We start from the raw sequence: 12,090 nt of genomic DNA, 5'->3' as shown, positions 1-12,090 counted from the left end.
CCTGATGAATGTTACTTTGTGTATGACCTCCATTCCAACCCCCACAGCCTTTTTGTCCAGATTTATACAACCGCCTGGTTCCGTCTCCACAGCCGTAAGCCTGGCATTCTCTTTCTTTTTTTTTAAAACGGCCCCAAATGTGTCATTGATAAATGAGAGTCATGGGCGACTGTGATTCATCACCGATTTGACTCATAGGCTCACATGTGTGGGTGATTTTGGGTTTGAGGGCCCTGCTGAGGGGAAGTTCATAAAAACCTCCACACGCCAGAACAGAAACCTTCTGTAAGGAAACGGCAGACAACATGAGCAACCCTGTTTGTTTGGAGTCAGGCTCTGCTAGTGTGTACTTTCTGCACCGCTCTATTTTTTCTGTTTCTCCTCTGGTGCGCTGTGGAGCGGAGGCTAACAGGGTTGATGGAGGTTGAAGGCCTCGTGTTTGAAAAAAGCCTGTTGGGATAAAATGATGAAAAAGAGCGGAGAAGTCTGGAATTCCTGCCACGGCTGTCCCTCTCACACCAAACTAAGTGCACACAAACTTTTGTTATGGTAATTCCAATGGGGCCCCTTGGTGAAACTTGTGAGGTAAGCCTAATTTCACACACACTGACTAGCACAAAGAAGGAAGACAGATATTCTTGGTAAATCTTCATTAAGGCTACAGAAATAAAAAATGTCCACCACGGATTGTGATCGGTCTATTTCCAGTCACCCAGATCTCTAACTTCAAGAGGGTCTTCTGTTACTGGGAGCACTTTTTTTTGTTTGTTTTTTTGATGGTCCTGGTGGAGTCGAGAAGTACGAGGAGGATTGCAGGGAGTGGCAGGATTAAGGAGTGGGCAGGGTTTGGTGTTTCACCAGCTTTCATCTGCCTCTCAGAACTGGCTTCCGTTCAGCATGAGTCACAGAGCCACCAGGGGCGGAGAACATCCTTGTGTGGAGCATCCTTGAGTCAATGCGTCTGTATTCAGTAATGGATGAACCACAGTAGCAATGAAAGGGTCTTAAAAAAAAAAAAAAAAAAGATGACACCACACACATTTAAAAGTTTTGTTTTTTCATCCGGTTGCGCTCAGCCAGTTGGTTTAGTTTCGGGATGAAACCCACACACAAGAGTCTGACAGAATGAATGCACAATTGCAAAGACACAATGATAGAATGGGTTTATATTTTCCCATATGACACCCATAGAGCGTATGAAATATGGACGTGGTCTCCATGACTTCACCCATAGGTTTCTGAAAAGCTGTTTTTGAAGCTCAAAGTGGAAGGCTCCAACCGTCGCCATCTTGGCAGTAACGGCACAACCCAACTCCCTGCTAAGCCAAAAATGGGTAAAGAGGTGGATCATCAGTCGAGCTGGTTATCCATTGATTACGCCATTTTTAAAAACAGATACAAACTGCTGTAATTTTTCACATCTACACAAACAAATTATTCCTGATACAACCCAATCTCCAAGGCCAAACCTCCAAAAGAGTGCCAGATTGCACAGACTTACCTACCACACAGACTACCTAACTTATCACATGGACTAACCATTGAAAACAAATGGGACCTTATCATGTCACGCACATGGCAAACAACAAGCCTTGATATGGAAAATCAACTGGGCATGTCACACGGATGTGTTTTTTGCAGCATTTTCTGAATAGCCAATCGGATCCTGATCATTCAGCAAAACATCAGTTACCTCACTCTTATCTGCTCTTCTTGGAAACTGTTCCCTCCACAAACACACATAACAAATATGCTTGTGTACAGGCAGGAGCGGGGGGGGGCTTAACTGGGAGAGCAGAGTACTTCAGTCTCAAGCTTCCACAGATTTAACCTGGGTCATCCAACAGTTACCTACTGCCCCCAGCAATAAAAAGGGATTACAAGTTTAAAAAAATGTATGTTTGAGACATGTAATCAATGTTATAGTTATGTTGAACCTAAGAACTCGGTCCTTGACATCAAAATGAACATTCTCTGGGCTTATTCAGTGTGTGGGAAGCTTTACAGCCCCGACAGAAAATAAAGAGGAGCGCATGAGTTTACAGGAAGATCCAATTTCTGCAAGAGTAAACACAATAAATCAATCAAGATGAAAAGGATACGATGACCTCAGCTGCTGGGAGGTGACATGTTCCAGTTGGGTGTGAAAAATAGTGAAAACCCAACCACACATCTACACAGACACATCAAAAGGCTTATTGACTCTTTGCACAGTAAGCGTAAGGGTTCAAGGAAACCTTCCCTTGCCGCACCGAGTATGTTTGTCTGTGTGTGTGCATGAGCTCTCAGATAATTACAGGAAGGACATGATTTAACAAACAGAAGAGGGTAGATTTAATCTTGTCTATCAGTATGTTTCTCATTTCCTGAGTCTGTACATTCAGAGGGTTAGAGATGACAAACGGAGGGCAAACGCTTCGTCACCATAAATAAATTTAACCAAATAAGTGGATTTTTAGTAAACAATTGCAAAAATTCATGGTGTGGATGAAAAATGCCTCTCTAGCCTTGAGCCTGTTTCCTCCTGCTGAAGGAGTACCTTAGGTGTCCGTCCTTGTTACCCTTTATTGTGCAGCAAACCGTTCATTCTATAACCTGGCATAGAAGCTTTTATTTGGTGAAGATATGCAATAGCATCCAAGATACATTTATAAATGATATTTCTTTCCAGTAAAGCACACATTCATAATGTTAACAAAAGCAATAAAAGGAAATATTTGAATGCTGACAAACTTTAAAAGGGATATGCTGAATATGTTTTATTATGCTTAAACCTTGTGGCCTTGAAACGTGGCTCTTAAACGTTGTTAGTTTCTTCTTTTTCAGAGAACTGCCACTGTGGTTAGCTTGAATTTATGTCACATGCACTCTGATCCAATAGTAAAATGGTTTCATGGCAGAATTACAGTATAATAACATTAATAGAAACTTTTCTCCCAAGTACTCCCACGAGTCCTGCAACATAACCCACCTTCTCGCTGTCCAACAGCATGCCAAATATGCTCCAGACACTCATATATTTTTTTTGCTGAACACACAGCTTTAGTTTGCTGCTTGTGCACTGAGATGATTTTCTGTGTCGCAAGTGTGCAAGGTCAACTGGTTAGGTGAAGAGTTGCTGGCGTCTTTCACAGTTTAAGCAAACCACAAACTTCCAACATAAAACATATGAATTACTTCTTACGCATTAATCAAGGTTAGAAATCATTGTGTTGTGCTATTGTGACTCTATTTGGCAGCTTATTAGTGTTTAGTATCGAAATGTTCCTGAATTTGTGTAAATTGATCCAAGTGCAGCTCTGGTATATTTGTTCATTTAACACCAACACTTACAATTAAGTTTGATTCTCTTCTCTAAGATTTATCCGTTCTTCTTTGGTCATATTAGGAACCAAATGTCAGAATTTAGAATCCACATGCTAATCTATGGTCTGCAGAGCCAGAAACATTAAATAAGTTGTGTTAGTGGTTTCTTTGCATCAATGGAAAATGTGTGGCGAGCACAAGGGTTGAATTTAGTTCATTGTAAACAAAGCTGAGTGATCCTATTCAGTAAGTCGAGGCACCCGAATAGTGCACATGGAATAAATAAACATTATGTAACACGCCAATCAGTGTGTTGCCTTTCTTAGCAGACGAGTACTTTGCAGAAACATCTCAGCAATGTGAACTCGTTCAACTCCGCAGCTTTGCAAAACACAACACAGTCACACTGTACACAGTGGGCCGAGAGCCAGAACGACTGGACAGTGAGATGCCAGGCTGACATCCAGTGCCTGCGGAACCCCCTCAGCCACATCCCCCCCCAGTACACAAACGTCCACGCTTCTAACGAGTGCACATGTCCACACATATACAGGCCCACACACACACACACACACACACACACATACACACACATACACAATACAGCTGTTGTGTTTCTAATCCAGAGAGGCCCTGAGCCGTAGGAGCAGGGCGACTGCTCCGTGGCGAGGCACAATGGCGTCTAGTCACAGCGGGGCAGGGCCTAGAAACACATGCACAGACGCACACAGAAAGACTGATGGCTGGCGAGGAAAGGATTGATGGACGTCACGCGCCGTCAGACTCTACCCCCCCCCCCCCGTTCCCCCTCATCAGCCTCGAGAGTGTTTCATCTGGCACCGATGGAAGTCAGTGCCACTCTCTGCCACAGGTAAACACCAGCCGGCAGCCACATACTGACAGGCTGACGAGGTGGTCAATCACGACAACATGGGAAAATGTTGAAAACCCCCGCAGGACGAACCTGAAGCTGAGTGATTGCGTCTGAGTGAGTGTGTGTGTGTGTGTGTGTGTGTGTGTGTGTCTGTGTGTGAGTGTGTGTGAAAATGAAAACAGGCGAAGGAGAGTATATGACGGAGAGATATGGGTGGTGGGGGATTTTGAGGGGGTTAAGAATTGACTGTAGTGAGAAGCTGGTATTACTCAGTGACGTTAAAGAACGCCCAACAGTCCTATGGGTAGGGGGATGGATGGATACACACACACACACACACACACACACACACACACACACACACACACACACACACACACACACACACACACACACACACACACACACACACACACACACACACACACACACACACACACACATATATTCCCACACACAAAGTACTAGCTCTGTCAAACTGACCAGGAGATTCTCCTCAGGCCGGTTAAATGGAGCCTTCTGTCCTCACAGTCCTGCTAGTCCGGCCCGAGTGGAACAGTGGACAGGGGGGGGGGGGGGTTGTTGACTTTTCATGTTGACTATGGCAGGACGACTGCTCCGTAAATCTGCAATCATTATTGCAGCTGTCATGTTAACATCTTAGTTAGAACACCTTGCTTGCATTAGTCTGCGCAAATCAGAAAAAGTGAACATGAGCAATAAGGAGGATATATTTGTAGACGTTTTGAAGTCTCTGCTGCTGACACATCAGTCCCCACCCTGATACATAACGGAGGTAACTTTTATGCGGTATGCTCATAACATTGGGAATGAGCAACGACACGCCTTTCCAGACGCACTGTCCTCACCCCTGGCTGCATACAGTTTTCATTGGGACTATTTTCCACATAAGAAATCGTCCCAAAAACACTTCATTTGGACCGTTCATGTGATCTTTCAAATCTTTTTACAGACTGTTGATTATATGCATGTACAACGAGGCTCTACCATCCGATCGGAGGAGAGACAAACATAACTCGAGACAGAAACAGAGCTGTGTGAAGTTACTTCGTCCTTAGCTTAAAATTTGATGGTATTGACAATATCAAGTAATGTTGTCAATGCAAAGCGCACTTTTTTCTGCAGATTGCTAAAAGGCAGGCAGACAATCACTAGCCTCTTAAATGTTTCCCTTTGGTTTTTGTTTGTAGCTGGTAAAACTTTTTACTCGCCTAAACACGGCAGTAAAAACAGGGCTAAAGCTTTAATTACAATCAGCTGAGAAACATTAAAGTCAAAGTGTTTGGAATAATGTTGAGGTCTTTTAAATATCTCTCTCTCTGCCACTGGTAAACAGGCTAACTTCTTATGTCTGTCCTCCAGGGAGCCCCCCCCCCCGCTCGACAAATCACACAGACTTCCACGTCCAAGTCCCTCTCTTCCTGTCCATAACCTCCCCCTAATGAGCCCCTTGCAGTTCCCCCAAAAAACAGATCTCAGGAAGAGGAAAAGCAGCAGCAGCAACAGGAGGAGGAGGAGGAGGAGGAGGAGGAGGAAAAGAAGTGTGGTCTGGCTGCTCTGACTTCTAATCTCTGTGTCACATCACAACATCCAGCCATCCTCCTCCTCCTCCTCCTCCTCCCAACACTCCGCTGTATCCCACCCTTCTCCCACACTCTCACTCCATCCCTTGACTTTCCTCTACTTCTACACAGCCCACTTGCAGGAGTTTGCTGTCAGCTCCACACTTTGTCAGCCAGAGTTGCCTCTTGAGTCTACTTCGCCAACACATGATTAAGAGTTTATAGGGAACCTGAGAAATTCCTCAGATGTATTACACACATGGCCACGGTATCACAATACTATAAAATACCAAAAAAAAAAAAAAATGCTTTAAGAAAGCAATATTGAAGCTGGGTACTTGTTGGTATTTACTGTGTTCCAAGTGGCTAAAACTTTAATATAGACGCACATGTTCAATTCTGGTATGATTTTGGATTTCAAAATCTAAAGTTTGATTATCTTAGCTATTTGTAAATACTGTCAAGTCAAATGTTGTTGCAATACAACTAGCAGGCATGTCTGGCTCAACCCCAAAAGGAAGGAGGAAGGCAAAAAAGAGCAGCCTGTTACTTTACCTTCCCAAAAACAAGTCCGGAAACAGTGATTATCTTTTAAATTAAGAAGAAATATACCATTAAATACTTGAAAGAACACTGCCTTTTGAATATAATTGACAGCATCAATTACTTGTATTAAAGTAGCCAACGTTTAACAAAACAATTTGTAATACATTAAAGAAGCAGGATATTTATGATGATTAGTTGGAATGGTATTTAATGGTCTTCCGTATAATAAAAAGGCATGGTTAAATCTCTCTTTAATAGAACGAGCCTCAAGAGCAACGGCAAACTGAATTCGCTATAGAAACCTACAACAATTATGACAATGGTTAGCCTTATGGTTGGCTGGGGTTGAGGATGGGGGTTGTCCATTGTCAGCGGGCTGCTTGAATGGACCGAGTATTATGGCGAGAGACTGCAAATCAAGTGCCAAGCCCGCCCTCAAAGCGGACCCCACGCTCTGCAGAAAACAACACAGAGAAGGAGGCTACGAGGAGAATGACAGGGAGGACAGCGTTTCCCACTGAGGCACAGAGAAGGAAATAAGAGGCCGTAACCAAGGACGGGAGGGGTGGAGGGGGGCGTGGCGGTAACCGTTTGTGAATCGAAAAAAAGAGCGGGAAAACCGGTAGTGTGAGAAAGACGATGGGGTGGGGTGGGGGGGGTAAAAGAACATGAGCAAGACATCAACGGGACAAACGAACAGAGAGAGAGAGCTCATTTCTGCACTGCATCCCATCGTCTCAAAGTGCAAAGTACATTCCTTGTTTGTTTTTGTGGTTTCTATAATAAGAAAAACTAGGATCTCGTACAGTCGATGGTCACATGATACCCAGCATCCACACTGCTCAGCTGGAAGAGGAACACATTGATATGGGCAACGATGTAAAAGAGTTTGCCATTTTGGGAAATATACTTAATCCACCACATAACCCATAAAATTAGTAAAGTAAAAAAATGATATGCAAGAAAATATTCATCTCTCCATTTTAAGGTTGTGTTTAACCATGAGGCCTCCACCAACGTTGACATGGAAAAGCCCATCATTTCAAATGTCAGACCAGTTATGAAGCTGCAACTCATAATGTAACATCACATCAATATCAAGCGACAAGCTGTTTGTAGGCATGCCGCGGGGTTAGCACATCAAAATGGATTTGATTTGCTTAAGGCCTCGAAAGCCTTGCGCTCATTATATCCCTGGTGCTAAGCTCTCCAGAGCCGTGGCTTCAATGCCCCCACGTGCTTTTGCTCAGACTACTACCGCCGAGTAGAGTGACTGTCAGTTTCTGAGCGGGCTGTGCGATCAATTAGCATTTTCTCACGCTACTCCCCAGGCTTGCTGACTGACTGACTGACTGACTGACTGACTGATGGAGGGCCCTCTTTTTTAATCATTCACCCAGGCATTGGGCTCACTGGTTGGCCTGTGGTGGTTGGTGATATGTGATTGTGAACCAACTCTAACGTGCAATATCACAACCCTGCAGGGACCTACATGGACAAGACCACAAACAAACATGCTTCTGTCTGACTCTATTAATGTCTTCCGAAGTGAAAGCATCAACCACTCTCCTTAATACATTTAACGTGGGACTAGCTGATAGTATACTCTCCATGAAATTGCATTCAACGTCCTTTTAAGAGCTTTAAGACTGCTCTGGAATAATGTGCTGCAAGCAAACACAAAATCACTCATGGCGAGTCCCCAGTCTTGTTTTTATGGCATCAGAGCTGATTGAGAAGCTTGATAGTTATGGTGGAAGAAGACACAACGCAAGTCAACATATATTTATCATCAAACTACAACACTGTAGCTATAGGAGTAACATGAATGTCCTATGAATGTACTACTGAACAGTTGCAACCAGCAGTGTGTTGGAGGGATGTCAGCCAAGAAAGCGACGCCAACATTTAGTTGAAGACATCTTTTTCACATTTGGAAGAGCGAGGTCAAATCTGTTGCTACTATTTGGACACAAACTTGTATTTTTGGCTGTGAGAACACATCAAATTCAATCTAGCTCAGAGTATACACGATAAGCTTAACTCACACACCTGCCCAAACACGGACACAAAACAGTTGTAGTCTGTTTGGCTTCACTGTAGGTGCTTGGTTACTGGGAAAAACACCTTTTTTTCCTCCACTATATGCTACAGATATTGGGATGTTTTCCAACTTTGAGGAGCAGAGGCGCTAATGAGACAGTAGGCTGCAGAGCGGGATCTCCTCTGTGTACCATGTGTCACTGGCTGATCAGGCATTCAGTTTATGGTCACATAAGTGGAGAGCTTCCGTTACAGCTGAGACAAAGCCAGGCGGTTCGGACTGTTAAACTGCCACCGTGACCAAAGAAAGGAAAAGTTTACTGGCCGCGGCCTAGGTTTACAGTTTTTTTTATCACCTGGACTAGACAGGAATTTGAAAGGTTACACGAGGTTACCGCTGTGGATCAACATGTTCAGTAACACGGTTTTGTAGTTTTTTTTAAAGCTCAGGCTGGTGTGTTGTTGGAAGAAGAAATATGCAAGATAAACACTGCAGGTTCAACAGCTAATTTGTTCCCCACAAAAACAAGCAACAATCCGTCAATGTTTTGAAGACAATGACTGCCTTTCTACAAATTCTTCTTTATGTGTGGCTAAATGTTGTGTGCACTAAACATAGGGATGACAAACCAGGTTAAATACACAAGTATAGGTGCTGTTGGAGAAGGATACTGAGGGGAGTCTGGGGTCAGCGGGTGAAAGGACAGAGAGCATCCCACTATTACAACCTCTTCAAGAAGTACTACCCTGAGCCTTCCACTTAGCACTTATTGTATTCGTATTAGTTTGTTGCACTTATTGTATTCGTATTAGTTTGTTGCACTTATTGTATTCATATTAGTTTGTTTCTGCACTATACTTTTGCTCTGGTTTATGCTCTTAGACGCTTGTTTAAGAAAGGAGATGCACTTATGACTTCTGGTGACTAGTAGTTCTCTTGAATACCTATGTTGAATACACTTCCTGTAAGTCGCTTTGGATAAAAGCGTCTGCTAAATGACTGTAATGTAATTGTAATGTACAACGTTATTACTGCTAGGTATAAGATGAACACAACATCCCATTCTGCAATATTAGGACTAAAACTGTGAAATAACGCAATAGTGTGGGAGTTTTCCTGATGATGCAGGGGGAATACCAGGCCTGATGTCAGCACCTGTTTCAGTGCAGCCCACACACCTGGCTGATGATGCAAATGACTAAACAGTGAGTGAGAGAGAAAGAGAAACCCTTCAGTGCTCTGGGGAATTACTTATAGACTCATTTCTTTCTTCCGGCTGCTGTCAGGTTGCACAACCAACTCTGCTCCACATGACACTAAAAACCTGTGCAATACAATAGTTATAATAGCTTTCTGTCTGTATATATAATATTTCAGTTATTGTGGATTCTTTACTGTTTTTATTGCTTATTTATAATACTTGTTTTTCTTTTACTATGTCTCTTGTTTGCACTATAACCTATGCTGCATTATGGATTAAAAAAATGTATGTTTTTAATACATCAGACTGTGAATTATTGCCTGTTTTTGTATTAAAACCCAGTTTCTGTGCAATATAAATACACTGTGCAAAACTATAATTACTGTCTGTCAATTCAATATTTTTTAGTTATTGTGGATTTAATTTAATTTGTTTTTACTTATTTAATAATTATTTCCTGTTTAGTACTTTTATTACTTATTTATAATATTTTTATAATGTCTTGTTTGCACTATCTCTATGCTGCTGATTTATAAAGGATTATCTTATCTTAATTATAGTTATAATAGTTTTCTGTCTGTATGTATAATATTTCAGTTATTGTGGATTCTTTACTGTTTTTATTGCTTATTTATAATACTTGTTTTTCTTTTACTATGTCTCTTGTTTGCACTATAACCTATGCTGCTCTAATCCTGTACATTTCCCCGCTGCAGGACTAATAAAGGATTATCTTATTTTATCTTATCTTAATTATAGTTATAATAGTTTTCTGTCTGTATATATAATATTTCAGGTATTATGGATTCTTTACTGTTTTTATTGCTTATTTATAATACTTGTTTTTCTTTTACTATGTCTCTTGTTTGCACTATAACCTATGCTGCTGTAATCCTGTACATTTTCCCGCTGCAGGACTAATAAAGGATTATCTTATCTTATTTTATCTTAATTATAGTTATAATAGTTTTCTGTCTGTATATATAATATTTCAGTTATTGTGGATTCTTTACTGTTTTTATTGCTTATTTATAATACTTGTTTTTCTTTTACTATGTCTCTTGTTTGCACTATAACCTACGCTGCTGTAATACTGTAAATTTCCCCGCTGCGGGACTAATAAAGGATTATTTTATCTTAATGATAGTTATAATAGTTTTCTGTCTGTATATATAATATTTCAGGTATTATGGATTCTTTACTGTTTTTATTGCTTATTTATAATACTTGTTTTTCTTTCTTTCATCTTATCTTTTCTTATTTATCTTTTTTTATCTTATCTTTTCTTTTTTATCTTTTTTTTATCTTTTTTTCTTATCTTTTCTTTTCTTTTTTATCTTTTTTTATCTTTTCTTTTCTTTTTTTATCTTATCTTTTCTTTTTTTTATCTTATCTTTTTTTTTATCTTATCTTATCTTTTCTTTATCTTATCTTATCTTTCTTTTTTTATCTTATCTTATCTTTTCTTATCTTATCTTTTCTTATCTTATCTTAAATGCTAGATATCCACTTTTGAGTTCAGTTTAATTAAGTCTCGAATGACTCATTTTTAGTCAGAATATCAGAGGAGGCTGAGAGACCCAGGGGCACAAGGCAGCCGGAGCATCCTCCATCATGCCGGTGTTTCATCAAAAATGTTCCTGAAACAGACAAATAGTCAAATCATGCAAAGAGACGAATGTACCTGTAGTTCCGATTTCCATTCATGAGGTCTCTGTCCGGATCACTTCCCGGATCACTGCAGTCAAAAACGGATTCGGAGGGGACTCTTCCTCCGTTCTATCCGGTGTCTCCTTCGGGCAGCGCACCGCCTCCTCCTCCGCCGCTGAATGGCCCGAGTGTCCCGGCTCTCTCCGCTCTCTCTCCCCCTGCAGACTGTCGAGAAAAGAGAGGAGAGAGGAGGGAGGAGAGAGGAGAGAGGAGGGGGTTATGGTCGTTCCCCCAGCGTCCACACACACACACACACACACTGGTGGCTCAATAAGACCGTGGAAAAGTGGGGTAGTGAAAGTGTCAGGGAGCGGGGGAAGAGGAGAGGAACTGTCAGGATATCATCATAGCAGGGGAGGGAGGGAGGGAGAGGGAGGGGAGGGGTCATTGAGTCCAATTCCTACCGAAAGAGACTACATATATTCGGCTCTACTGCGCAGCCGGCGCCGCTGCTTCAGTCATGAGCCAACCGGCAAACTCGGCGGTTGGAATTCTAGGCGGACGACGGTTACTTTAAACGGCCGTTAAAAAAAAAAGAACAGCCGTTGACATGAGCACCGTTTCCCTTAGCAACGTATTCTCCAACGTATTCTCCGTCCGTCCTCCTCCTCTGCAGTTTGTAACGCGGGGACAGAGCTGTCCAACACCGGGCAGCATCACACACACACACACCCCCGACCCCCGGTGCTCGGTCTGTTTGACAGATAAACTCTGCGGGGCTAAATATGGTGAAGTTGCCTTTCTGACACCGACAGGAAGAGGTGGGCTCTGTGTCACTACACGTCAGAAGAGCCAGCTCCGCCTTTATGTTTATAATACTGTATGA

Source organism: Anoplopoma fimbria, chromosome 20 (genome assembly GCF_027596085.1).
Source record: "Anoplopoma fimbria isolate UVic2021 breed Golden Eagle Sablefish chromosome 20, Afim_UVic_2022, whole genome shotgun sequence".
Lineage (NCBI taxonomy): Eukaryota > Metazoa > Chordata > Actinopteri > Perciformes > Anoplopomatidae > Anoplopoma > Anoplopoma fimbria.
Note: the sequence above shows the minus strand (reverse complement) of the source record.